Source organism: Macaca thibetana, chromosome 20, assembly GCF_024542745.1.
Source record: "Macaca thibetana thibetana isolate TM-01 chromosome 20, ASM2454274v1, whole genome shotgun sequence".
Lineage (NCBI taxonomy): Eukaryota > Metazoa > Chordata > Mammalia > Primates > Cercopithecidae > Macaca > Macaca thibetana.
The window spans coordinates 70,276,788-70,301,307 of record NC_065597.1 but is presented as its reverse complement, the minus strand read 5'-3'; the positions used below and the strand labels follow the sequence as shown (position 1 = coordinate 70,301,307).

The 24,520-nt window shown below is 46.3% G+C and overlaps 1 protein-coding gene and 1 pseudogene across 4 annotated transcripts in view; both read left to right on the top strand.

The window, feature by feature from the left end:
* The window catches only part of RBFOX1 (RNA binding fox-1 homolog 1), a 2,487,135-nt gene that overhangs the window by 117,047 nt on the left and 2,345,568 nt on the right, over positions 1 to 24,520 (top strand). The gene's annotated exons all lie outside the window — the stretch shown is intronic.
* On the top strand, positions 18,288 to 19,479 carry LOC126944768 (nucleophosmin-like; annotated as a pseudogene).

The window sequence follows — 24,520 nt, the reverse complement described above, 5'->3', positions numbered from 1 at the left end:
TTCAGTTATGCAAGATGCATATGTTGTATATGCTGTACAACATTTTCCCATAGTTAACAATACTATGCACTTAAAAACTTGTCAAGATGGCTGGGTACGGTGGCTCACGCCTGTAATCCCAGCACTTTAGGAGGGCGAGGCCAGCAGATCACTTGAGGTCAGGAGTTCAAGACCAGCCTGGCCAACATGGCGATCCCATCTCTACTAAAAATACAAAAAATTAGCCAGGCGTGGTGGCATGCACCTGTAATTCCAGCTACTCAGGAGGCTGAGGCAGGAGAATTGCTTGAACCGGGGAGGCGGAGGTTGCAGTAAGCCTAGATCATGCCTTTGCACTCCAGCCTGGGTGACAGAGCAAAACTCAGAAAAAACAAAAACAAAAACAAAAAAAACAAAAAAACCCCAAAAACTTGTCAAGAGAGTACATTTCATTTTACCTGTTCTTAAAACCTCATTGCTCCTGAATGGTTTGGAAGCTGCTGCCATCCCTGCATCTGGCGGGGACCACAGGAGCTGGGCTGTCCTGGGGCTACCTTGACCCATGCTCTGTGCTGAGGCCCCAGGAAGCCGCCCTGATGAGGAGAGTCTGTCCCTGGCCAGGAAACACATGCGCACCGCTGACTCCCACTCTCCCTGCGCTCCTTCCCAGCACAAGGCATTTCTCACTCCTCTATAATTACCCAGGCTAATTAAATAAATTGATCTGCTGATGTACACTTCACAGTCATTTCTGTGGTGTAATTTGGCTTTAATAGAACTGTCACTTGCGTGAGAGGAAATGAAAGCCTGGGGTAGAAGTGGGATCTTTTAATGTTCAAGAAAAATAATTTTTTCAGGGGGTTTCAGTTCCCTGCGTGTGCATAATGTATGTGCTTGCTGTCAGGATTAACTGGGAAACATCAACTGTCTGGTAGGAAGGATAGTGTGGGAGCCCCTTTGCCGTGAGAAAGTCAGACGGACAAGTCTTGACAAGAAGCTCATGATTTTGGAGGCAAAGCGGGCATGAAGCATACTGTTGGCTGCCTGGTGGTCAGAAAGTGAATTCTTTGCTCTGTGGGGATGTTCTGGGAAACGGCTGTTGACTCTGGTTGATAGACGGGAGTGTGTCAGCCTGACACACAGCAGGGATGGGAGGTGAGGTGTCCCTAGTCAGAATGGTGGTTAAGACTGTGGTTTTGGGTCCAGTACCATTTAGTTCCCTTGTCAGCCTTTGCTGTTTGATGGATGTTTGTGTCTTTCTATAATTGACTCTCACTTCTAGAGCCTCAGTCCTCCTTTAAAATGCACATTGCAGGCCAGGCACAGTGGCTCACACCTGTAATCCCAGCACTTTGGGAGGCCGAAGCGGGCGGATCACCTGAAGTCAGAAGTTTGAGACCAGCCTGGCCAACATGGTGAAACCCCGTCTCTACTAAAAATACAAAAATTAGCCAGGCATGGTGGCGGGTGCCTGTAATCCCAGCTACTCAGGAGGCTGAGGTGGGAGAATCACTTGAACCCAGAGGTGGAGGTTGTAGTGAGCCGATATTGTGCCACTGTGCTCCAGCCTGGGCAACAAGAGTGAAACTCCGTCTCAATAAAATAATAATAATAATAATAATGATAATAATAATAATAATAATAATGCTGCATCTCACGGGGTTGTGAAGAGGAATACATGAGCCCAGCCAACTGCCCAATTGGTGAGAACTGTAGAAATGTTAGCTGCTCTTAGTGTTTGTACTGAAGGCAATCGTTCGCCCACCCATCAATTATTAGCAAAAACCATAAACCAGATACTGCGCTGGTGGAACCAGGTTGACCCCAGATAGGTCTAAGCCTTGTTAAGGATGTGTCTCCCATCTGATTCCCTCATTCTGCCCACGATGGGAGTCAGATTATTGACTGTATCGATAATGCCATATTGATTTATTTAACCCAACTATGTGCCAGACACTGCCCCAAGCACTTTGCAGGAGTTGCTTCAATAAAGAATATGTTTGTCGTCTCTTGAGTGCTGTGCCAGGGCTTTGACATGCATGATGTCATTCCATCTTCTAACTACTCTAAAAGGTAGATACATTCACTTTACCCCCTTTGGAGTTAAGGAAAGTGAGGCTTGGAATAGTTAAGTGGTTAGGGGCACATGGCTATTGGGAGAGAAAGGCAGGATTTGAACTTCAGGCTGTCTGATTCCAGGTTTTTAACCATGTCATTGAACCGATGCCTATTGATGGGTCTCAGGAGAAGGTTCCCACGGCCCCCAGGCGTATATGAATGGCATAAGATACAACTCAAGCTGTTATGAAGGTGACTAAAAATTTCATTGCAAACATTTGAGCCTTTCCTCTCTATGGAGACCGCATACGATGTGCTCAGTGCCTGTGAGTTTGGGAATTGGTGAGACTGTTTAACTAGAGCAGTCAAGGAGGAATTGAGGTTGGACCTCTGTTATTGCTTAGCCTGGGAATTCCTTATGAGTGACCCTGGTTATCTGTCTCAGATGTTTGCTTGAAGTTTTAGGCTCCAAGTCTCCTTTCTTCTTCTTCTTCTTTATTTTTGAGACATTTTCACTCTTGTTGCCCAGGCTGGAGTACAATGGCACGATCGCGGCTCACTGCAACCTCTACCTCGTGGGTTCAAGTGATTCTCCTGCCTCAACCTCCCGAGTAGCTGGGATTACAGGTGCTTGCCACCATGGCAGGCTATTTTTTTTTTTTTTTTGTATTTTTAGTAGAGACACGGTTTCACCATGTTGGCCAGGCTGGTCTTGAACTCCTGACCTCAGGTGATCCACCCACCTCAGCCACCCAAAGTGCTGGGATTACAGGAGTGAGCCACCGCCCCCAGCTAGTCTCCATTCTTATTTTTGTACTTCTCCGCAGTATGGTCTGTTTGATCTTTTTCAATTTATTTGTTCAGCCGATGCTGCTTTCCTCTTATGTACTCCCCCGAACACTGCCTGCCTCCTGTGCTTGTCCACCCTGGGAGTGGCTGTGAGATGTTATAAACTCTTGTCCCCCAAGCTGAGCAGTTATATCCAACTTTTAAAAAGTTCGCATACATTTGACATATAACCCAGCAATTCCATTCCTAGGTATCTTTACTCTCAACTTTTACCCTCAAAAACTTTCAAATCTGCAGAAAAGTTGCAGACGTCTACAATGAACACCCTATCTACCCTTCACCAGTTGTCAAATATTTTCTTTCATTGGCTTTTTCTCGTACTGTCTGTCTTCACAGGCTCATACTTTATTGAACCCATTTGAGAGTCAGTAGCAGACATTACGTTTCACCCTGAACGTTTGATCACATATGGCCTAAGATCAAACACATTCTCTTACATGACCAAAATGTAATGAGCACACTCAAGAAATTTAATGATAACAAAATACTCCTGGGTGGGCACCGTGGCTCATACTTGTAATTCCAACACTTTCGGAGGCCAAGGCAGGGGGATCGCTTGAGCCCAGGAGTTTGAAATCAGCCTGGGCAACATGGTGAAAACCTGTCTCTACAAAAAAACTCATAAAAATCAGCCAGGCATGGTAGCATGCACCTGTAGTCCCAGCTACTCAGAAGGCTGAGGCAAGAGGATCACCTGAGCCCGGGAGGTTGAGGTTGCAGCGAGGTTGCAGCGAGCTATGATTGTGCCTCTGCACTCCAGCCTGCGTGATAGAATGAGACCCTGTTTCAGAAACAAAAATACTCTTATTTGATACATACTCCATAGACAAATTCCCCAGTTTTTCTGATACTATTCTTTATGGCTTAAAAAAAAAATCCAGTGTCCAAAGATAAAACATTGCATTTAGGTTTCACATTTTAAAAGACTTATTTACTTAGGCTGGGTATGGTGGTGCATGCCTGTAATCTCAGCACTTTGGGAAGCCGAGGTGGGTGGATCACCTGAGGTCGGGAGTTCAAGATCAGCCTGGCCAACGTGGTGAAACCCCATCTCTAGTAAAAATACAAAAATTAGCCAGGCATGGTGGCACACGCCTGTAATCCCAGCTATTCAGGAGGCTGAGGCAGGAGAATTGCTTGAGCCCGGGAGGTGGAGGTTGCAGTGAGGCAAGATCGTGCCACTGCACTCCAGCCTGGGCAACAGAGCCTGACTCCATCTCTAAAAAAAAAAAAAAAAAATTAAGATTATGGCAGGGCTGGGTGCGGTGTCTGATGACTGTAATCCCAGCACTTTGGGAGGCTGAGGTGGGTGGATCACGAAGCTGGGAGTTCAAGATCAGCCTGTCCAACATGGTGAAACCCCATCTTTGCTAAAAATATAAAAATTAAACAAGCGTGGTGGCACATGTCTGTAATCCCAGCTATTCAGGAGGCTGAGGCAGGAGAATTGCTTGAGCCCGGAAGGCAGAGGTTGCGGTGAAGCAAGATCATGCCACTGCACTCCAGCCTGGGCAACAGAGCGAGACTCTGTCTGGGGGGGAAAAAAAAAGACTTCTTTACTGTGGAGGCGTTCCCCGGCCCTCCCCTCCTCCTGCGCCCCTCTGTGTGTGTGTGTGTTAGGACACTGACATGTTAAAACAGTCCAGTTCAGATATTTGGTGGCATATCCCATTTGCAAATGCAGGATGGATTTATGTGACTGCCGCAGCCTAGTAGATTCAGGGGAGGTCGCTTTGGCAGGAGGACTACATAAGTCCTCCTGGGTGCATCACATCAACAGGTAGATGATGTCACTGGTGGTGTTAAGGGAGACACATTTTAAAGTCACTTTGATGAGAAGAATCACTTCCTGCTTGAAACCTAGGCTGAAAACTAATTTCCCATTGAGGAAAAAACAAAAAAAAAGGAAAAAGCCTTGCTGTGTCCTGTGAGACATTGCCAAGTGCTCCCTTGGGACGTCTCGGGGGGTACTGTGCGCTTGCTCATGTCTGCTCTCCTGTGGGGTCCACAAGGTGCTGGGATACGGAAATGAACAAGACATGGCCTTTGCTGTCAGAGGGGCTTGCTGTGTCTGGTGGGAGAAGCTTCGGAACAGACCAGCCTAACGCAGTGTGATAAATGTTGAAACCGAGGGTGTGTGTAAAGCGGGATGAATGGAGGGGCCACTAGCTCAGCTGGAGAAGGCTGGGATGACTCACCAGAGGAGGAGACATTTGGAATATTTATAATTCCTTTTCAGAAAGGCTGCTGGGAGGCCAGTCTCCACCAGCCCCTTACCCTGTGAGACTTAGGATCCCCTCCTCCATTTGAGCTCCAGTGTTGGAATATTTTCCTTGTCCCGTGGAGCCAGGCAGGTGCACTTGCGGGAGCTGTTCCTGGAGGCCTTGGCCGGTGTCTCCTGAGCACTAGGGGGTGAGTCTCTCTGGTCGTTTTGTGTCCGGGTCTCTCTTGCTTGACGAGACCTGTAGGATTGGCTTTGGATGGACCCTTTTTTTTCTCACTCTTCACTGTCTTTCAGTCTCTCCCTGTCCCTCTGGAGTCTGACCCAATATTCTTGAAAGTCAGACCGACTTGGATTACAACCCAGACTGCACCACTGATGGGCCATGATACCTTAGGCAAGTGACTTGGTCTTAACAAGCCCCGGTTTTCTTGTGCATAATGGAGTTATCGTTGTGCCTCCCCCAACAGGGCTGCTTGGGGGTTAAATGAGGCAGTGCCCACAATGTGGGGCCCAGCAGAGAAGGGAATCAATACATTTTAGCTATTAGGATTTTTCTCTTTAATCTCAAGCCGCTTTTCCAGGCCTCGTCCTCTGCACAGAGTGCTCTCTGCCCAGCTCCTTTGTTCCAGCCCTGTCTAGAGCATGCTCTCTTAAGCGTGGCCTTGCTGATAGGACAAACGTTCAGGCAGCAGCATTCATTTGGAAGGTACCCGGGCAGACTGGAGGGAGTGGGGACCCCACCTGCATCTCAGGGGAGTTTCTGAGACTCCTGATGGCAGCAGCCACTTGTCACCCTGTGCCAGGCAGCTGTGGAGAGCGTTAGCTTGGTTCCATTGGCCTTCTTGGAGAGTCTTTTCTGCTCAGCTGAGGGGGCCTGAGGGTGGTTAAGGGTCCTGTGGCTTGGTTTGTGATCAGCAGAGGTCGGAAGGGGTGAAGAGATGTGTATGTGTATATGAGACAGAAAGAGGGACAGAGATATAGAGAAGGGGACAGACAGAGAAGAGGGAGAGAGAGAAAGAGAGAAATAAAACAGAATAAAAGAGAAAGAGAGAGGGAGGGATTCAATACTAGGGTCTTGTTAGCTCAGAAGAGGTGTGTGCTTATTGGCTTTGACTATGTTGAACTTTGGAGCAATGGAACTTCCATGAGTTTCCCAAACTTGCATCATTCTGTGCGTTAGTTCAGGCCCCAGCAGGAAACGGCAGATGGCACACTCAGAGCAGGATAGTTCAAGGAAGGTTTAACAACTGAACACAAGGGTGGCAGGACGCAGGGAATGTGGGCCTGGAGAGGTGAGGAAGGAGCAGTTCGTGGACTCGTGAAGGATATGGGTATGTGCCGTCCCTCTGTCTACATGGTGAAGCCTGAGGGCAAGGAGGCCTCTTGATGTAAGGTGTCAAGGTCAATCAATGTCTGGGGGCAGGAGGCACCTTTGCCAGCTCAAGGCCCGGGACCCGAGGTCAGCTGAAGCTGGATTTTAAAATGGAGACTGGTCAGCTTCAAAGAGAGGCTAATGACATTTTATTTATAGACAGAGACTTCTTCCTTGATGTAATTAGGAAGACTGAAGGAGCTTTGGAAGGTGACTGTAGTGGGTTGAGGAGCATCTCCTCCAAAATAGGTCCAAGTCCTAACACCTGATACCTATAAATGTGACCTTATTTGGAAATAGGGTCTTTACAGATATAATAAAGAGTTGCAGGATGAGATGGTCCTGGATTTAGGATAAGCCCTAATCCAATGTCTGGTGTCCTTAAAAGAAGGAAAGAGGCTGGGTGCGATGCCTTATGCTTGTAATCCCAGCCCTTTCGGAGGCTGAGGCAGGTGGATCACCTGAGGATAGGAGTTCGAGACCAACCTGACCAACATGGCAAAACCCTGTATCTACAAAAAATACAAAAATTAGCTGGGCACGGTGGCCCGTGCCTGTAATCTCAGCTACTCAGGAGGTTATGGCATGAGAATTGCTTTAACCCTGAAGGTGGAGGTTGCAGTGAGCCAAGATCATACTACTGCACTTCAGCCCGAGTGACAGAGTGAGACTCTGTCTCAAAAAAAAAAAAAAAAAAAAAAAAAAAGGGAAAAGGAGAGGTGAGGCACAGACAGGCACAGAGGGGAGGGCCATGTGCAGGTGGATGCAGAGATTGGAGTGATGCACCTACCAAAAAAGGGGTGGCAAGGATTTTTGGCAGCCACCAGGAGCCAGGAGGGAGGCATGGAACGCATGCTCCCTCAGAGCCTCCAGAAGGCATCAGTCTTGATGACACCTTGATTTTGAACTTCTGGGCCCCAGAACTGTGAGTCAATACATTTCTGTTGTTTTAAGCCACTGCGTTTGTGGTAATTAGTAATGACAGCCCTAGGAGACTCTAGGAACTAACTCTCTTCGTGACTCAATAATGTTTAATGCTGTGCCCACGTTTCCTTGAGGTCACCTTCTTCAAGTCCCCTTGAGGACAAGTGGTTGCCTGTGCCCTGCCCTGTGCTTTGGGGGAAAGGATAGACTGGATTGTCAGTTTTTTCTAGGACAGGATTTTCTCTCTCTGTTGTGTCCCTAGTTTCTGGAATGGTGTCAGGCACAGGTTTGCCATGAAAAACATACTTGTTGAATGAACGAGTGAACACCAAATGGAAATTAATAGTATCAGTCAAAGTTATGATGGGGAATGGCAAACAGTGAGTACTATGAGGTTAATTAAAAGATTGTGTCCTAGAATTCCTTGGAAATCACTAGTCTTATTGAAGAGGAAATTAATTTATTTGATTGCTTTGATGTCTAGCTGACATCATTGTTGTAATTGTCCTCATCTTTGTTGCCAGTAGTAATACTATTGATAATATTTGTAATAACAATGATAGCTAGTGGTCACTGGGTGCTTGCTTTGTTACCTGGTATTAGGCTAATTGCTTACACACATTGTTTCATTGAAGCTTCACAGGTACCCAATGAAGTAGGTACTCTTGCTTATTTCCACCCATTAGATAAGGAGACGGAGGCTTATAGAGTTTAAACTGCTTGCCCGTGACTACACAGTTCAACAGCAGTGGAGTTAGGAGTGGTGCTGCTCTTAACTGGCAAAATGTGAATCTCATGAGCATTTGTTGAGTGCACCACTTGGGCTGGCTGCTCAAGCCGGTCCTTGGGAACCGTACCTCTCACCCGTTGCTACGTGATGTCGCAGTGGGGTTGCCACAGCCATGTCTGTTCTATCGGGGCATGCTCCTTGACTATTGCTGATTGACTCATGGCTGAGCCAATCAGAGACCTGTAGTCGAATATGGACCAATCAGAGACCTCTCCCAGGAATATGGACTTGGAACTGAGAAAAAGAACCACCTCTCGCTCTGGGGTGTAAATGCAGGTGCAGGTGGTTCCTGCATTGTCGACAAGAGAACCGAACAACCCAGTCTACAGGGAGAGAGAAGACTGAATCACATGCTCAGATATGAGCTACACAGAGAGAAGACTTCCGGATTCCCAGCCTCAAATGCTAATGTGCATAGGAATCACCTGGGATCTTGTGAAAATGTAGACTCTGATTCAGCAGGTCCAGGTAGGGCATGTGATGCTAACCTTGTAACAAGCTCCCAGGTGATGCTGATGCTTCTGGCTCCTGAACCACATCCAAGGCTCTGGTTCCAGCCCAGTCTTAAGGCCTGGCTGTGTCCCTGTCCTTGGAATCCATCAGGACAGGACACATCTGTTCTCTTAGTCAAAATCTCCCCCTTTGCTCAAGACATCACAGGGAATTTCTGTTTCTTACAACCAAGATTTCCAACTACAATATTATTGGTGGGAGTTCTGTGTGGGGATCAGGAACTCACAGTCCTTGTCTCAGAGCATTAAAATCACTTATAAGTGATTATTTCCCTCCAGCAGGTTCTAGAGACTAGGTCATAAGCTTCTTTTGGCCACTCTGTGTGATGCTTATCACTGTGTCCCCTGCACCTAGCATACAGGTGATATTCCAGAAAAGTTTGTTGAATGAAAGAAAGAAAGAACATCACACTGGATTCTAGAGTCCTGGGTGCAAGTCTTGGCTGCAGCAATGACTTTTGGGCTGAAGTTCTTACCTTTTAATTTGTTATTCCATTTGTTGGAGGGATGCTGTTGACGCCATGCCCCATTGCATGTCTCAGCATTGCGTGTCTTTAGTGTTCGGCACCAAGAAAGATTTGTTGGCTTGATCTATTTATCTTTTTTGCTTTGCCCAATAGGAAGCTTACAGTCCAATTTGTAGCTTAACTTGTCATTGGGTTTGGATTCATGGGTCTCATTTTACCTTTTGGTCTTGATTTCTTTTCTTTCCTTTCCTTTTCTTGTCTCTTTTCTTTTCTTCTGTTTCCCTCCCTCCCTTCCTTCTTTTCTCTTTTCTTTTCCCCTTCCTTCCTTCCTCTTGCCTTGCCTTGCCTTGCCTTTCCTTCCCTTCCCCCTTCCCCTGTTCCATTCCTTTCCTTTCCATCTTCCTTCCTTCCTTCCTCTTTCCTTTCCTTTCCTTCCTCTTGCCTTTCTTTCCTCTTACCTTTCCTTCCCCTCCCGTTTCTCTCCCCTCCCCTCCCGTCTCCTCTCCTTTCCTTTCCTGACGAAGTTTCACTCTTGTGGCCCAAGCTGTAGTGCAGTGGCATGATCTCAGCTCACTGCAACCTCTGCCTCCTGGGTTCAAGCGATTCTCCTGCCTCAGCCTCCTAAGTAGCTGGGATTACAGGTATGCATCACCATGACCCGCTAATTTTTGTGTTTTTAGTGGAGACGGGATTTCACCATGTTGGCCAGGCTGGTCTCGAACGCCGTACCTCAAGTGATCAGCCCACCTTGGCCTCCCAAAGTGCTAGGATTACGGGCGTGAGCCACCATGCCTGGCCTGGTCTTGACTTATTTCATTATTTGCTGTTATTTTTTCTGCTGCTAATTATTTATCTGTGTGTATTTTTTATCTGTTCCTGAAATGCTGTTTGAAATCCTCCATGGAATGAGATGAGATATAAACCACTTAAAAATGATGATTAGGAATACTAATAGTGAGTTTGGAATACATTAAAAATTGCTGGAGGACGTTATTAGTTTCCTAGAGCTGATGTGGCAAAGTACCACAGACTGGGTGGCTTAAATGACACAGCTTTATCGTCATATGGTTCAGGAGGCTTAGACTCTGAGATCAAGATGTCGGCAGTGTTGGCTTCGCTGGAGGGCTGTGGGGAATCGTCTGTTGCATGTCTTTCTCCTTGCTCCTAGTGGTTTGCTGGCAGCCTTTGGCTTGCGCTTCCTTGGGCTGTAGATGCACCACCCTGACGTCTGCCTTCATGTTAGTTCTCCCTGTGTGAGTGTCTGTGTCCAAGCTTCCCCTTTTTATAAGAACATAGTTCTATGGAATTAGGGCCCATTCTGCTCCTGTATGACCTACTGTGAACTTGTTATGTCTGCATATTTTCAAATAAATCACACTCTGAGGTATTAGGGGTTGACTTCAACACGTGCATTTAACATTTTAAAAAAATTATTTGTAAATTTAAAAAATGTTGTGGTTACGTAGAGGTGCGTATGTGTATGGGATACATGAGATGTTTTGGTACGGGCATGCAGTGTGTAATAATCACATCATGTAAAATCCCCTCAAACATTTATCCTTTGTGTTGCAAACATAAAAATGCACCTGTTATCCCAGCACTTTGGGAGGCCAAGGCAGGTGGATCATCCGAGGTAAGGAGTTTGAGACTAGCCTGACCAACATGGAGAAACCCCATCTCTACTAAAAATACAAAATTAGCTGGGTGTGGTGGCACATGCCTGTAATCCCAGCTACTGGGGAGGCTGAGGCAGGAGAATCACTTGAACCTGGGAGGCAAAGGTTGCGGTGAGCTGAGATCGCGCCGTTGCACTCCAGCCTGTGTGACAACAGCGAAACTCCATCTCAAAAAAAAAAAAAAGGTGCAATTCAATCATAATTGACTATAGTCACCTCGTTGTGTCATCAAATACTGCATCTTATTCATTCTTTCTATTTGTTTTGATAACCATTAATCCTCCCCACCTCTCCCTCACCCCTCCATTAACCTTCCCAGCCTCTGGTAGCCATCCTTCTACTCTCTATTTCCATGAATTCAATTGTTTTGATGTTTAGATCCCAGAAATAAGTGAGAACATGATGTTTATGTTTCTGTGCCTGATTTATTTCACTTAGCATAATGAATTTCATCCACATTTTTGCAAATGTCAAGATCTCATTTTTTTTTTTTTTTTTTTGAGACGGAGTCTCGCTTTGTCGCCCAGCCTGGAGTGCAGTGGCCGGATCTCAGCTCACTGCAAGCTCCGCCTCCCGGGTTTACGCCATTCTCCTGCCTCAGCTTCCCGAGTAGCTGGGACTACAGGCGCCCACCACCTCGCTCGGCTAGTTTTTTGTATTTTTAGTAGAGACGGGGTTTCACCATATTAGCCAGGATGGTCTCGATCTCCTGACCTCGTGATCCACCCGTCTCGGCCTCCCAAAGTGCTGGGATTACAGGCTTGAGCCACCGCGCCCGGCCAAGATCTCATTTTTTTTAAGGTGTCATGGTTTCCCATTAGGTATAAGTACCACATTTTCTTGATTTATTCATCTGTTGATGGACACTTAGGTTGCTTTCAAATTTTTGGCTATGGGGAATAGTGCTGTACCTAGCATGGGAGTGTGGAAATCTTGATATACTGGTCTCCTTCCTTTTGCGTGTATACCCAGCAATGGGATTGCTGGATCATATGGTAGCTTCACTTTTAGTTTTCTGAGGAACCTCCAAACTGTTCTCCTTAGTGGTTTTCTAATTTGCATTCCCACCAACAGCGTACGTGGGTTCCCTTTTGTCCACATCCTTGCCGGCATTCGTTCATGCCTGTCTTTTGGATAAAAGTGATTTTAAATGGGGTGCGATGATAACTCACTGTAGTTTGGATTTGCATTCTCTGATGATCAGGGATGTTGAGCGCCTTTTCATATGCCTGTTTGTCTTTTGTAGGTCTGCTTTTGAGATATGTCTGTTCAAATCTTTTGCCTATTTTTTTGATCAGGTTGTTAGACTTTTTCTGTTGAGTCATTTGAGCTTCTTTGCTGATCGTTTCCTCTGCTGTGCAGAAGCTTTTTAACTTGATGCAATCCCATTTGTCCATTTTTGCTTTGGTTGCCTTTCATGTGAACTTTGGGGAGTCATAGTTCAGCATATAACAGGGAACTGGAGTTCATGGTTTCCTCTCTGGTCCTCCGCTTTCTCACCCATAAAATGGGGATGCTGAAGTGCATGATCTCTATGGGACTTGCTGATTCTCACATTTAGCATCTCTTGCTGATGTTTTTTCTCTGTCCTCACCTCAGAATGTTTGTTCCAGACCAAAAACAATCCAAAACATAAATTTACATTGAAGGTTAGTAAGACCATCCTCTCATGAGCATTTGCTTGTCCCGAGAACCTTGCAAAGTTTGGGTAGTCACTGTCTCACAGAATAAATCACTGTCCTGTTCCTTTGAGGACAGAGTCAGTTCTGGATATTGCTCCATAGCCTCCTGACCATCCCACATCTGCAGCCGCCTACTCCATCCATGGACACGCAGGCCTGGGGAGAGCACTGCCTGGCTAGCTCTTTGTGCTGCTGACATGTTGTGGGAAGGCTGGAGGGTAAGGGATAATTAGAGGATAGGCACCCTCCCAAGATCAGGTCTAGATACTCCAGGGCCCTTCCGCCACGAGAGTATATCAGTGCCAGGCAGCTCTGTCTGTTTACTATGTTCTGCTTCTTGAGACTGAATGGGCAAGCTGTTTCCTGTGGGAGAAAAGGTGCCGGGCTGGCTGGCTTGCCGGGGGGCTTCCTGTGGGTCACACATACCACCCACCTGCACAGGTACTGGGAGAGAGTGCACCTTCCCATTATCCCAGTATCAGCTTTGTGCTACCTGGGCTGAGTCTAATGTCCTGAGTGAATTGATACTTTAGGGTAAAGATCTGGATCTGTATCCACACTTCCTCAGTGATGGGGCATAAGTTAGAGTGTTTGGTTGCAAGCAACAGAAGCTGCTGTAACTGACGTGAGGAAGAAGAGGGCTACTTGTAAGGATATAGGGAAACTTGCAGGGTTGAAGGGAAGGCTAGAGATCTCTACAGCTGCAGAAATGTCAACAGCTGAAACTGTGTTTTCAGGACTACTGATGGATTCAGTGAAAACATACAAAAATTTCTTCCATCTTTGCCTCTTTCCTGCCCAGTTTTGGGGAGAGTACGATTGGCTGATCTTATAGCATGAGCCTATTCTCCCAGCAGCACAAACACATGAAAAGGGAGATCTAGTGGGAGAAGGCTCCAGTGCCCCCGGCTTCTGCAGTGAGGAGGCGTATACCCTGATTGATAACCACACCAAGGCTGCACATGATGGAGGGAGAGACAATGGCAACTCTACAAATGCAGATAGACAACACAGAGTTCTCACTTGGTATGGAACACTCTATATTCATGATCTCATTTAATCTCTACAATAGTCCTGTGGTTCTATTGTCTTTTCAGTTTACAGACGTAAAAGGCTAAGCTGGGATTTGAACCCAAGTTTATCTGGGTCCAGCGCCATTGGTCTTAATGGTGATAGGGTTCTGTCTTCCACTGCTGCCAATTTGCCCAACAAGGTGAAAGGAGGAGCTGTAAACATGGGTATAGTTGCTGTCCAAGGATCCCTGCAGTTCTTGGCCCCAGAAATATATTAAGAAGTGGGCCAACTGGGTAGTTACCCAGAGGTCTAGGTTATAAGAAGCACTAAAACAGTCCCTGAGATATTATTACTAGAAGGATAACGCTTTTTTTTTGGACCATTTTATTTCTCTTGTAAAAGAATCTCTTAGTGACTGGAAAGAAGAATATGTTGATAAACTACTCAGGGTGTGGCAAGATTAGCTGCATGATTTACAGGGTTCAGTAAAATATAAAAATGTGAGGCCCCTTGTTAAAAAGTTAAGAATTTCAAGACAGTGACAGCAGAACATGGAGTGTGGGGCCTCGTGTGACTGCACATGTTGCAAGCCCATAAAGCTGGCTCTGGGGTTGGAATGAAGGTAAATGGTTGACGAGCAGTCAACTGAGAAAAACAATCCCAGTTACCTGCAAGGCTCCTCCACTTTGTGCCAAGTTGCATTCTTGCTCAGGTCACCCAGCTGTCTCAGGTGAGCCTGCCTGGTTTTGACACACAGGAAGAGAAGTCTGTGTAATAGAGGCTAGTCTCTGGTCCTCTTTACAACATGCTGCTCACGGGAAATGACAAAAATCATCTTAATGTTCTGAAAATGATTTCGACAGCAGGCAGATAACGCTCTGGTTTTAACAGAGCTAAAAACCACCACAATTAATATCTGAACTGATTTTGAGATATTAATTGTGTCAATTGCGTTGCATCTGTTATGTTTTTGTTTAAATTGTAGTAAGAACATTTAACTTAATATTTAACATGAGATCTATCATCTCAACCAATGTTTAAGTGCATAATACAGTATTGTTATCTATAGGCACAATATTGTGCAACAGATCTCTAGAACTTACTCAACTTGCATCACTGAAACTTTTTTACTTTCTTTTTTTTTGAGATGGAGTCTCACTCTGTCCCCAGGCTGGAGTGCAGTGGCACGGTCTCAGCTCCCTGCATCCTTTGCTTCCTGGGTTCAAGTTATTCTCCTGCCTCAGCTTCCTGAATATCTGGGCCTATAGGCGCATGCCACCACACCCCACTAATTTTTGTATTTTCTTTTATTTTTGAGACAGAGTTTCTTTTGTTGCCCAGGCTGGAGTGCAATGGTGTGATCTTGGCTCACAGCAACCTCCGCCTCCCGGGTTCAAGCGATTCTCCTGCCTCAGTCTCCTGAGTAGCTGGGATTACAGGCATGCGCCACCACGCCTGGCTAATTTTGTATTTTTGGTAGAGATGGGGTTTCTGCATGTTGGTCAGGCTGGTCTTGAACTTCCGACCTCAGGTGATCCACCCGCCTCGGCCTCCCAAAGTGCTGGGATTACAGGCATGAGCCACTGCGCCCAGCCACATCACTGAAACTTTATACCCATTGAATAGCAACTCCCCACCCTCTCCCCTCAGCCCCTGGCAACCACCATTTTGCTGTTTCTGTGTGTTTGACTGTTTGAGAGTCATCCTGTAAGTGGCATCATATAGCGTTTTTCTTTCTGCAACTGGCTTATTTCACTTAGCATAATGCCTCCCCATATCATCAAATGTGGCAGGATTTCCTTCTTTTTTCAAGCTAAATCATGTTCCACTGTATGAACATACCATGCTTTCCTTATCCATTTATCCATCAGTGCACATTTAGGTTGTTTTTATTCCTTGGCTGTTGTGAATAATGTTGTAGTAAACATGGGAGTGCAAATACCTCTTTGAGATCCTGATTTTAATTCTTTTTTTTTTTTGAGATGGAGTGTCTCTGTGTCACCTAGGCTGGAGTGCCATGGCGCGATCTTGGCTCACTGCAACCTCCACCTCCTGGGTTCATGCGATTCTCCTGCTTCAGCCTCCCAAGTAGCTGGGACTACAGGCATGTGCCACCGCACCTGGCTGGTTTTTTTTTTTTTTTGTATTTTTAGTAGAGATGGGATTTCACCGTGTTGGCAAGGCTGGTCTCGAACTTCTGGCCTCATGTGATCCACCTTCCTCGGTCTCTCAAAGTGCTAGGATTACAGGCATGAGCCACCGTGTCCAGCCTATTTTGGATAAATATTTGGAAGTATGATTGCTGGATCGTATGGTAGTTGTACTTGTAAGTTTTTGAGGAAACTGCATACTATTTTCCTTGTTTAATTTCATCCTCCTTCTCTAGCTTCAGTTGCAGGAGGCTTGTTTCATTTTCTCAAAAGTCCCGTGGGCTTCAGGACTTCCAGGCAGACTCTTCTCTCTGGAACCAGCTTTCTTTCTCCCCCTGATTGGGGAAGTCCTCATCCCCAGGTCTCAGTGGACCTGACTTTTCCCAACACCCCAGACGAGGTACGTAGCACCTTGTACTAATGAATCATAACCCTTCTTGCGCACTTTGGAAATTGCTTGTGAAATTATTTGCTTGTCTTTCTCCTACACCCCCATGTCAGTGCCCTTGGGACAGGGACTTTGTGTCTGTCTTATTCACTGTTGTTTTACCAGGGCCAGAAAGGTCAGAGAGATCTCTCCTGACCTCCCTGGGGCTCCCAGCGTCTTTCATTTCTTGAGTGCTTGGCTGTTCCTGTCTACTCATTTTTCTGCCAAGGCATTTGCCCCGGTGGATGACCAGTGCTGACCGAGCTCTCCCTTGGACCCACAACTCCCAGTTGGTCTGCTTTGCCGTCTAATCAGATCCTTCATCCAGCCTGTGCAATCAGTTTCCAAGAGAAGGAAAAAACAACCTAGAGTTAATAGTTACTCCTTCTGTCTCTCAGTGATTCCCCGACTCTGGGTACCAGAAGCAGAAACCAGCAGCCAGTTCTCCTTAATTAGGAAGGTGTCAAAGGAGGTTTTGAAAAAAAAAAAAAAAAAAGTCAGTATACAGGTTGCCCATCACTTTATTAATTTTTAAGTTTCCTTCACATTGATTTAGGAACAACTTCTCCTAGAAGTTCCAGCCAAGTGCTAAGTTTTAACTTGGATGTGTGCTGGTTTGAGACGTGAATGCACCAATAGTCCCCCAGGGGTGCACAGAAGGCGCATAGAGTCCCTGGCTAGGCTTTCTTTCTTCTCTCTCGATGACTTAAAAGCTGTTGTGCAGCTGTCACTCATTTTCTAGGAAAACAAGCCAGTCGACGATCGACTTGGCAATACCTAAGAAATATTCTGGTTCCAATTACAGGCTGCCAATGGCAAGTACAGCCTCGGCCAAGAGGAACTTAGTTTCTTGGTTCCCGACGCAAGGGATCTGGCAATAGGGACATCCTTCTATGTTTGTAGAAAAGATTTTTCTCTTCGTGATGATAGTTACTCCATTCTCTATCGAAAAATTTCTCCCTAATGAATTTTTTGCATTCTGCTTTTTGGAGCCCATTCCTTTATGCCAAGCACTTGTGCTCTACAGGCATCTCTGGAAACTTTGGGTACCTGCTTCTCTTTAGGAAACTCCAACTAGTGAACAGAACAAGGGTTGAGCTGGTTCTGTGGCAGACTCCTCATCACATCCTTGTAATGCAGGTGCTGCTTTAAGGATGGGGAAATGGGGGACCAGCAATGCGGCTTGGCTCGATGACACAATTAGTAAGGGCAGAGTTGGGATTTGAACCCCATCTGTGAAACGCCCCTGCTTGGGCTCCTTCCATGATGTCATGCTGGACAGTAGGGTCACCTCAGAAGCTGAAAGTGTGCTGAGGAGGAGGAGGCCTTATCTAGGTTGCAGTAGTTTGGGTTCTTCAAGAAGCAGACTCCGAGACATGGATTTGAATGCAAGAGATTTATTTGAGGTGATCCCACAGGGAGGGAGTGGGGAAGAGATGAAGGGTCTTTCAATGAGCTGCTTACTGCTGTGGGCAGCTGGCACCCAGGCCTGCTGGTAGACTCCAGCGGTTGGCCCAGAACATCCCTAAGTACCGCTTCCCGGAGCTCTGCCTGTTCCCATTTCCCACTGGTTGAGGGTCGTTCTGGGAGGTGTCACACTGAATGCACAAAATTTAATGTTGATCAACTTGGAGCATAGATTCTCTTGAAAAATGAGCAAACACTTATGCAGCCACACGTCCCCTCTATGTCACACACCCCCCAACACATAAAGTCTAAAGATCCTGGCATTAAGAAAAGTGGTACTGCCCAGGCACAGACAGTGGCTCACACCTGTAATCCCAGCACTTTGGGAGGCCGAGTTGAGAGGATCTCGTGAGGCCAGGAGTTTGAAACCAGCCTGGTCAACCTGGTGAAACCCCTGTCTCTACTAAAAATACAAAAATTAGCTGGGCACGGTGCCGTGTTCCTGTAGTCGCAGCTAGTTGGGAGGCTGAGGCAGGAGAATCGCTTGAACCCAGGAGGTGGAGGTTGCAGTGAGCCAAGATAGTGCCACTGCACTCCAGCCTGGGTGACAGAGTGAGACCCTGTCTTAATAAATAAGTAAATAAAAATAAAAAGAGCTTTCCCTGGTGTGATTCCATCCTGCATGGCTGTTCTCTTGAGCAGTGGTCATTTATCTCTATCCGCCTTCTCTCCCACCTAAGTGCATGCTACCACCCAATGGAAGATTCGGTGGTCATGGCCATGAGCCCCCTGAGGCCCTAGAACTATCTTTTCAGTTGTGAACTCAAGGCTGACAAAGGTTATCACTTCAGGGTGGATAATGATGAAAAAGAGTACCAGTTATCTTTAAGAATGGTTGGTTTAGGGGCTGGGGCAAAGGATGAATTGCATGTTGTTGAAGCAGAGGCAATGAATTATGAAGGCAGTCCAGTTAAAGTAATACTGGCAACTTTGTAAATGCCTGTACAGCCAATGGGGGCTTTGAAATCATGCCACCGGTGATCTTACAGTTGAAGTGTGGTTCAGGGCCAGTGCATGCTGGTGGACAGCACTTTGTAGCTATGGAGGAAGATGCAGAGTCACAAGATGAAGACAAGGATGTGAAACCAACTCTTAAGTATATCCGGAAAACAGGCTGCCCCTGGAAGTGGTAGCAAGGTTCCACAGAAAAAAGTAAAACTTGCTGCCGACGAAGATGATGCTAGTCATGATGATGAAGATGATGATGATTTTGATGATGATGATGATGGTGATTTTGATAATGAGGAAACTGAAGAAAAAGCACCAATGAAGAAATCTATATGAGACACTCCAGCCAAAAATGCACACAAGTCATATCAGAATGGAAAAGACTCAAAACCATGATCAACACCAAGATCAAAAGGACAAGAATCCTTCAAAAAACAGGAAAAAACCTCCTAAAACACCAAAAGGACCTAGTTCTGTAGAAGATGTTAGAGCAAAAATGCAAGGAAATATAGAAAAAGGTGGTTTTCTTCCCAAAGTGGAAGCCAAGTTCATCAATTATGTGAAGAATTGCTTCCAGATGACTGACAAGGAGGCTATTCCAGATCTCTGGCAGTCTCTTTAAGAAAAATTTGTTAAAAATTTTCCATCTATTTCATTTCTGTAACAGTTGATATCTGGCTGTCCTTTTTATAATGCAGAGTGATAAATTTTCCTATCATGTTTGATAAATGTTGTCCAGGTTTCATTGCCAAGAATGTGTTGTCCAAAATGCCTGTTTAGTTGTTAAGGATGGAACTTCACCCTTTGCTTGGTTTTAAGTATGAATGGAATGTTATGATAAGACACAGTAGTAGCAGTGGTCAGACATGGAAATGATGGAGAGACAAAAATATACATGCGAAATAAAACTCTGTTTTAATAAAGTAGCACAGTTTCTGTTGACTTATTTTAATTTTTATTTGAAAACTTAAATTTTTAGACAAATGATTTTGTGCAGAAATTTGATCTAGTTTTTATGCAGAATACAACGATTTCCCTCATTAATCTTTCATGTGAAGGGAGTTACAAGCCTAAAGGAAGACAGTTTCTGCACACAAGTGGGTGTCTTCTGTGTGCAGTGTTAGAAACCGGTGGTGTGGCTGCTCACTCTGCAACTCCTGACCTGCCCGGAACACAGGCTGAGCAGATTCCCATGGCTGCAGGAAACTCCTAGGTGCAGAGACCCAGGTGCTTAAATAAGGGACCCATTGATGTGGGAGGGAACTGTCTCTCCAAGCTGCAGGTGACAGCCGAGTTGGCTGGAGGGGATATGGGCTCCCACTGTATCTGCCACGTGGGTAACGGGGAAGGAGGAGCCCAGAGTGGCGCCATTACTGTCTTTGGATTGTTATGTTCTTACAAACCCTTCCCGTGGAGACTGTTAACTTCATTATCTTATCGGTACTGGGCGTAACAGCGGTTCTAGCTAACATTTATTAAATGCCTGCTCTGTGCCAAGAATCGTGCTCAATACTTTATATACATGATTTCACTAATCCTCATAACTGCCCTAAGAAGTAGAGGCCATTATAATCTTGATATTAAAAATGAGACAGGGCACGAGGAGGGGAGATGCCTTGCTCATGGTTCCACATCCAGAAAGTAGCACAGTAGACTCTTAAACCTGAGTCTGTCTGTCTGTTTGCTGGAGTTAACCTCCAGCAAGAGGACGGTTCTGTATTTGCTGTTTGAATGACAGGACTCTGGACTTTGAGAAGATCCACACCTTAGGCACTTGACCTTGGGTTGTGAGGAGTTTCCCGTTCCTTATTCCAATGAGACGTTATGGGTTCCATGGGGGTTCTTCTTAAGCAAGGAGGATCATTAAGTAGCAAGGTAGCCATAGTTGGAGAGACCCACATGAGCTTTAACCAGTCACAAATCAGTTCAGGCCATTAGATTTGTCATAAACGTATGATGAATGGTAATTCCCTGATCTCATATCCAACCTCTGGGAGCTATCTGTTTGAATGATGTCAATGCATAATGTTTGAAGCTGCTCATGTGATTATCTTGAATCATTGGAGAAGCATGAGGCTTGAACAGATTTCATAATAACTTTTTTTACGCTTGCGACTGCATTTTCATCTCTCAGTTTTGTTCCTGTACGATGAAACCTCCCAGTTCTTTTTCCTGGGCTACTGCAATGTTAATGCTGATTAGAATTGCTCTGCAGCATTGGGGCACCTAACCGATGTGGGTTTTCGTCTCCCGCCCTCCCACTTCCTTGTTTTTCTTGAGTAAAGAATAATAAGGAAAATAGCCTACCTTTACAGCAAGGGAAAATAACATCTATTTAGAGGAACTTGAGATGAAAATATGTTTCCTTCATATTGGGTAATCTAATTCTGAAACTCTTGCTTAGATTTTATTTCCAATGATTTAACAAGCTGCAGTACATGGTTTCTTAAAACTGTTGCTGTTATGCACACTTCCAAGCTCTTTAAGAAACAAAAGCTCAAAGGCCATCCTTTTAAAAAATTCTGGCCTTTCAGGGGGCAGGAAGGGTTGGCCTTTAGTGACATGGTTTCATGGTGACCTCTGTGTGCAGGGGGCCTCAGCGTTGATTTTTTCCCTTTAACTCTAACCCAGGGTCTTCTGGGGTCTCCTTGTTTATTCTGAGGCCTTCAAGCATGGCTGGCTGTTGTCGAGAGAGGCCCCTCTCTGGCAGTGCATCCCGCTTTTTATGTGATAGGAGTTAGGAGGTTTCTGTGGGTCTCCCTCCTCAATTCTTATATTCTAACTTTAGCTCATGCTCTTGGCATTATTTTCAAAAGCATTGAAGAAATGAAGACCACAGCGGTTTTGTTTGTTTGTTTTGAGACGAGTCTTTCTCTGTTGCCCAGGCTGGAGTACAATGGCACCATCTTGGCTCACTGCAGCCTCTGTCCCCGGCTTCAAACAGTTCTCCTGTCTCAGCCTCCCAAGTAGCTGGGATTACAGGCATGTGCCACCATGCCTGGCTCATTTTTGTATTTTTAGTAGAGACTGGGTTTTACCATGCTGGCCGGGCTGGCCTTGAACTCCTGACCTCAAGTGATCTACTCACCTTCGTCTCCCAAAGTGCTGGCATTACAGGCACGAGCCACCGCACCTGTCCCACAGTCTCTTAAAATGTAAAATGAGCAACATTTCTACCTGTCCCCTAGCCATCTTCATCCTCATAACGTCTCTAAGGCCCTTGGAATAGCCGGGGACCAGCACTGACAGATGCAGACTTCTCCCAGTCGCTGGCATTTGCAGAGGACCTGCTCAGTGTCAGGCACTGCGCTTTGATGCTTTCAGGCGTCGCCTAATTTAATGCTGAGGACATTCTCTGTGGTACATGCTGCGATCCTCCCACTTTACAGTGGGGAAGCAGGTATGGGAGAGCTCAGCACCATGCCCCACGTGCTCCTGAGCACCGGCCGAGTTGCTTCCTCTGCTGTGCTGGGTGAACCTGCTTCTGGGCCATTTATAAACACTAAACATATTTCCAAAGCACACCTGCTTTCAAAGGTGGGTCTCAGTCAGGATCCTTTGTGTGGCTGAAGCCACCTTTTCCCTTCCCGTATACCTCACCTGCCCTACTCATTAGGAACGCAGGCCCTGCTTCTAGATGCTGTCATTTAAAATAATGAAATATATTAGGTTGGTGCAAAAGTAATTGCGGTTTTGCCATTAGTTTTAGCGACAAAAACCCCAATTACTTTTGCACCAACCTATAGATGGCTGAGAATGTTAGGAAAACACAGCATGATGGGGTCGTGGGGAGGGATGACTTAAGAGTGGTTTCCGCCGGGCGCGGTGGCTCAAGCCTGTAATCCCAGCACTTTGGGCGGATCACGAGGTCAGCAGATCGAGACCATCCTGGCTAACCCAGTGAAACCCCGTCTCTACTAAAAAACAGAAAAAACTAGCCGGGCGAGGTGGCGGGCGCCTGTAGTCCCAGCTACTCAGGAGGCTGAGGCAGGAGAATGGCGTAAACCTGGGAGGCGGAGCTTGCAGTGAGCTGAGATCCGGCCACTGCACTCCAGCCTGGGCGACAGAGCGAGACTCCGTCTCAAAAAAAAAAAAAAAAAGAGTGGTTTCCTGCCAGTACTGCCCTGGATGGAGATGAAGTTCCTCCTCTGAGCTTCCTTGTCTGCGTCCATGCCATTTATTGAGTACCTACTACGTGCTGGGCACCATTCTCCATGACAGAATGCATCAGGGAACAAACTGGACAGAAATACCTGCTCTTGTGCATGTTCAATCTCTTTTTGGAGTTGCAAAGCTTACTCCTGCCTACTCTGGAAACTTCTCTCCTAACACCCCACAGGCTTCTGTTCTGCAGGACCCAATGATGGGCCAGCTGTGTTCTTGGCATTGAAAGCACAACAGACTTACACCAGACGAGCCCCCAAGCATGAGATCTAGGCGGCATCTCCATGAGTTTTGTGTTCTCTTCCCTTCTTTAGACCATCAGCTGTTTGACTTCCTCCCTGGTGCCAGATGCTATGAGCTGTGGATGCTACGAACCAGGATAGGACACTGTCTAGGGCAAAGATAGTTAATTGTTCCCCTGATCCAGTCTCCTTCTCTTTTTGTTTTTTGGCTTTTTAAAATATTATTATTATTTTATGTCAGACAGGGTCTCACTCTGTCACCCAGGATGGAATGCAGCAGTGTCATCTCAGCTCAGCGTAGCCTCTAATTCCTGGTCTGGAGTGATCCTCCTGCCTCATCCTCCCACGTAGCTGGGGTCACAGGTATGTGCTACTTCACCCAGCTATTTTTTTTTTTTTTTATGTTTTGTAGAGACAGTCTCTGTGTTGCCCAGGCTCATCTTGAATACCTAGACTCTAATGATTCTCCCACCTTGGCCTCCCAGAGTGCTTGGATTATAGGTGTGAGCCACCGCATCCGGCCTCTTCCTTTCCTCATTGTCAGCAGTTCCACCCACCATCCCCCAATTTTTAGCAGGCACATGACTCCCCAGGATCAAGACTATGTGTCCCTGTTGTTATGAACTGAGTGATGTCCACTTCCCAAATTCACACGTTGAGGCCCTAACCCCCAGGACCTCAGGATTTTATTTTTTATTTTTTTAGATGGAATGTTGCTCTTTCGCCAGGCTGGAGAGTGGTGGCGTGATCTTGGTTCACTGCAACTTGTGCCTCCCAGGTTCAAGCGATTCTCCCGCCTCAGCCTCCCGAGTAGCTGGGACTGCAGGTGTGCCACTACGCCCGGCTAATTTTTGTAGTCTTAGTAGAGATGGGGTTTTGCTGTATTGGTCAGGCTGGTCTCGAACTCGTGACCTCAGGTGATCTGCCCACCTTGGCCTCCCAAAGTACTGGGATTACAAGCGTGAGCCGCCATGCCCGGCCAGAATGTGGTTTTAAAGAGGGCGTTAGGTTAAAATGAGTCCCTTAGGAGGGGCCCTTGTACAATCTGACTGGTGTTCTGATAAGAAGGGAAGATGGGGTGCACAGAGCGATGCCAGGGGTGCTGGAGAACAGAGGGAAGACCCTGTGAGGATACAGGGAGAAGATGGGTACCTGCAAGTCCAGGAGAGGCCTCAGGAGAAACCCATCCTGCCAACACTTTGGTCTTGGACTTCCAGCCTCCAGGACTGTGCAAAACAAATCTCTATTGCTTAAGCCACCCCACCTGTGACATTTTGTTATGGCAGCCCTAGCAGACTGCTGTATCTGCCTCCCTTGTAGCGAGTGCTTATGAGCTAAATCCTCGTCTGGGACGTGTGAGCTGGTGATGTGTACATTTCTGAGTGGTGCAGGGGCAATTCATGCACTTCTCCTTTTCCCACATTTTGAGGGAATAAAGGCTGGTAATGAGCCCTGCTGGATGTGTGGTGAGGGTGGCCGGGGTTTCCAGAGATGGTCCCTGGGCCCTGGGACACCTTGGCCCTGAGCTGCAGATACCCATGCTCCTGCCTGAGGGAGAAAGAAACTTCTCCTGTG